The sequence below is a fragment of the Canis lupus genome (genome assembly GCF_048164855.1).
Source record: "Canis lupus baileyi chromosome 4 unlocalized genomic scaffold, mCanLup2.hap1 SUPER_4_unloc_1, whole genome shotgun sequence".
Lineage (NCBI taxonomy): Eukaryota > Metazoa > Chordata > Mammalia > Carnivora > Canidae > Canis > Canis lupus.
Genome location: NW_027326406.1, coordinates 60,822 through 65,394, shown reverse-complemented (window position 1 = coordinate 65,394; position 4,573 = coordinate 60,822). Strand labels below are relative to the sequence as shown.

Genomic DNA, 4,573 nt, shown 5'->3' with positions numbered 1-4,573 from the left:
CCTGTTATAACATGTGTCAGAATTTCCTTTTTTAAAAAAAGATATTTATTTATTTGAGAGAGAAAAAGAAGTAGAGAGAGAGCTTGGAGGTGAGGAACAGAGGCAGAGGGAAAGAATCTCAAGCAGACTCCCCATTAAGCATGGAGCTGGATGCAGGGCTAGATTTCACATGACCCTGAGTTCATGACCTGAGCCGAAATCAAGAGTCTGTCACTTAACCCACTGGGCCACCCAGGTGCCCCAAATCTCCTCTCTCTCTCTCTTTTTTTTAAAGATTTTATTTATTTATTCATGATAGAGAGAGAGAGAGAGAGAGGCAGAGACAGAAGCAGGCTCCATGCAGGGAACCCAACACGGGACTTGATCCCGGGACTCCAGGATCACACCCTGGGCCAAAGGCAGGCACTAAACCACTGAGCCACCCAGGGAATCCCCTCTCCTCTCTTTTTAAAGCTGAATTTTTATAGATCAATCACTACAGTGGTTTTGATTTGTATCTCCCTAATGATTAGTGATGTTGAGCATCTTTTCATGTGCTTATTAGCCATTTATATTTCTTCTTTGACCCATTGTTTAAGAGTATGTTGTTTAATATTTATATAAATTTGGTAATTTTCCAGTTTTCTCTCTGTTATTAATTTCTAACTTCATCCCACTGTGGTCTAGAATATTCTTTGCATGATATTTATATTTTAAAATCTATTGGGAATTAATTTGTAGCCTAACATATGGTAAATCCTACAGAATGTCCCATGTGGACTTGAGAAGAATGTGTATTCTGTTGGTGGGTAGAGTGTTCTGTACACATCTATTAGATCTAGTTGGCTTATTGTGTTGTATAAGCCCTCCCTTTTATTCCATTTCTTTACTTATCTTCTGTCTTGGTTGTTCCAACTAGTATTGAGAGTAGGATATTATTCTAGAGCTATCTATTTCTCCTTTCAGTTCTATCAATTTTTGCTTTTGCTTCATATATTTTGATGGTCTATTATTAAATACATGAATGTTTATAATTGTTATATCTTCTTGCTGTGTTGAATCTCTTCTTAATATATAAAGTCCTTGAGATGCCTGGGTGGCTCAGTGGTTGAGCATCTGCCTTTGGCTCAGGGCATGATCCCATGGCCTGGGATTGAGTCCCACATCCAGCTCCCTGCATGGAGCCTGCTTCTCCCTCTGCCTCTGTCTCTGCCTCTCTCTGTGTGAGTCTCTTATGAATAAATAAATAAAATTTTATATATATATATATAATATCTTTCTTTGTCTCTCATAAACTTATTTGACCTATAGTTTATTTTATCTGATGTTAGTATAGCCCACCTCTGATCTCTTTTATTTTCTATTTGCATGGAATATCTTTTTCCATGCTTTCACTTTCAATCTATTTGCATATTTGAATCTAGCGAGTCTCTTGTAGACAACATATAGTGGGATCATGTTTTTTAAATCCTTCCTAAAAACCCAACCAATCTCATCTTTTGATTGGAGAGTTTAATCCACTTATATTTAAAGTAATTACTGACAAGGAGAAACTTACTTCTGTCATTTTGCTATTTGTTTTCTTTTTTTAAAAAAGATTTTATTTATTCATGATAGATGCACACAGAGAGAGGCAGATACATAAGCAGAGGGAGAAGCAGACTCCCTGTGGGGAGCTGGATACGGGACTCCATCCCAGGACCCTGAGATCATGTCCTGAGCCAAAGGCAGATGCTCAACCACTGAACAACCCAGTTGCCCTGCTATTTATTTTCTATATGCCTCATAACTTGTTTGTCCCTCATTTCTTGCATTACTATCTTTTTTTGTGTTTATTAACTTTTTTTGTAGTAAAGCATTTTTTAGTTCCCTTCTCATTTTCTTTTGTGTATATCTATAGCTGTGTGTGTGTGTGTGTGTGTGTGTGTGTGATTACCATGGTGATTGCATTTAGCATCTTAAAGTTATAAGACTCTAATTTGGATTTAAACCAGCTTAACTCAATAACACACAAAAAAACCTCTGCTCCTTTTGATCCTGTCTATTTCAGTTGATGTCACAAAATTGCCTCTATATGCATTTTTGTCCACAGACTGTTGTTTTTGTATGACTAGTCTCTTAAGTCTGTAGAAAACAAAAAGTAGAGTTACAGACCAAAGTTAGAGTAATAGTAGCTTTCATAATTATAAAATGTGTATCTACTTTTACCAGAGATGTTCATTTCTTTATATAGCTTTGAATATATCTAGTGCCCTTCAGCTTGAAGAACTCCTTTTATCCTTTTTTTTTTTTTTTTTTTTTTAAGGACAGATCTAGGGGTCATGAATTCTCTCAGCTTTAATTTATTTTGGGAATATCTTAACTCCTCTTAGTTTTTTGGAGGGCAGTTTTGCTGGAAACAGAATTTTTGGTTGACAGCTTTTATTTACTTCAACACTTTGAATTTATCAACTCACTGTCTCCTGGCCTCCAAGATTTCTGATGAGAAATCTGCTGATAATATTACTAGGGATCCTTTGTATGTGATGAGTCACTTCTTTATTGCTGCTTTCAAGATCCTCTCTTTGTCTTTTGCTCTTGAAAGTCTGATCATAATGCACCTTCCTGTGGGTCTCTTTGAGTTTATTTTACTTGGAGTTCATTCTGCTTCTTGGATGTTTGTATTCACGTTTTTCATAATTTTTTGTTGTTGTTGTTTATTGTTCAGATAAACCCTCTGTCCCTCTTTCCTCTCTTTGCTTTCTGGGACTACCACAGTGCATATGTTCATGAGCTTGATGGTGTTGCATAGGTCCCTTGGCTGTGTTCACTTTCTTCATTTTTTTTTCTTCCTCAGATTCAATAACTTCAATTGTCCTATCTTCAAGTTCATTGGTTTTCTTCTGTCAAATCTGCTCTGAATCACTCTAGTAAATTTTTAATTTCAGCTATTGTAATATTAGTTCCAGGATTTCTTTTTGGTTTCTTTTTTATGTTTTCTATCTATTGATATTTCATTTTCTTCACATGTTGTTTTCTTGACTTTGTCCATGTCTTTTATTAACTCTTCAAGTATTTTGAAGATCGTTTTAGTTTGTCTAGTAAATCCACCATTTGATATTTCTCAGGGATAGTTTCTGTTCATTTATTTTTTCCCCTTGAATGGATTATACTGCTCTTTTTTATGGTGTGCCTTGTGATTTTGTTGTTCTTGTTGTTGAAAACTGGACACTTGCATCTTATAACGTGGTAATTCTGGAGATTCAATTTTCCCGCTTTCCCAGGGTTTGCTTGTTGTTGACAGGTGTCTCTCTGCCAGGGATGTAAGCTTTAGGTGTAAACTTAAGGTCTTCTCAGGTCTTTACTGAGTTTATATTTTTCCTTGTTATATGCTGTTGTTTGAATATCCTGGTCCTTAAATGTCTGGTTCTCTAAAGGGGTAAAAAGTGAAAAATGAAGGGAAAAGGGATTCTAACATTTTAAATCTTTATGAAGTCATTTCAGCAGGAGAGGGAGTGGCTTCCAACAATGGCTGCCCACCAGTATGTGTGAACCTCCACAGTCAGAAGTAGCAATCAGTGATCAGACCACAGATTCCTGTTACTTGGAGAACAAGGTCCTTGGTGTCCAATATGGCTCTCATAAGTTGTGTGTAAGCTGCTCCTGGAATGTGGAGAGAGATACTTGCCATGAGGCTGGAGGTTGAGGGATGAGTAGCTGCTACCGGCCCAAGAGCTGAAATTGACTGAAATTAATTTACAATTTACTATCCAAGCCTTCCCCTGGCAGTTGCAAACCTTCAGTAGTCTTTTGATATGGACTGAATTAGGTTCTCCCAAAATTCATATATTGAAGTCCTAACACTCTCTGTGATTGTCTTTGGAGATAGGATCTTTAGAGAAGTAATTAAAGTTAAATGAGGTCAAAAGAGTGTGGTTCTAATCCAGAGGGACTGGTATCTTTCTAGGAAGAGAAAGAGATAACAGAGCATTCTCTCTCTTTTTCTCTCTCCCTCTTTTCCCACCACCCCTCTCTGCATGCACAGGGAAGGCCATGTGATAACACATTAAGAAGACAGTTACCTACTGAGAAGAGAAGTCTTAACAGAAATCAAACATGATGGTTTGGCACCTGGATCTTGGACTCCTAGTCTCTATAACTGTGAGAAAATACTGTTCTGTTATTTAAGCTGCCAAATCTGTGGTATTCTGTTATGGCAACCCAAACTGACTAATACATTTCCAGAGTTCTAAAAGAGTTATGTCAGATTTTGTGAGTGTAATTTTTGTGTAGGTGGGGAGAAGGATTCCTGGTACTTCCTTCTCTAGTTCCCTATCTTAAAGACTTTCCAGAGGAATAGAAAAATTGCTGTTTATCTTCAGTGAGAAACCAAATGTTATGTGGGGCACAGCTTTGTGAGTTTTCTGATTTTATATAGTTTGTACTTTTAATTGCAGATAACTGTAGCAAAGTAAACGATTCTTGTAGCTTGACATGGAAGTTATTTCTGTTTTGTGAAGAGACAATCTGACTTCCCTTATCACCTCTACCACACTCCATATGTTTCAGGATTATTGTATGTTATATTTCAATTTTTTTCCTCTATAAAAATTAT

General features: G+C 36.7%; 1 long non-coding RNA gene across 1 annotated transcript; it reads right to left on the bottom strand.

The window, feature by feature from the left end:
• Positions 1-2,365: 2,365 nt before the first annotated feature.
• On the bottom strand, positions 2,366-4,169 carry LOC140629220 (uncharacterized). Its single transcript, XR_012027060.1, has 3 exons — positions 4,041-4,169; positions 3,499-3,621; positions 2,366-3,389 (listed from the first exon to the last, which is right to left on the bottom strand). It is a non-coding gene; the product is annotated as an uncharacterized lncRNA (long non-coding RNA).
• Between the last annotated feature and the right edge of the window lie 404 nt (positions 4,170-4,573).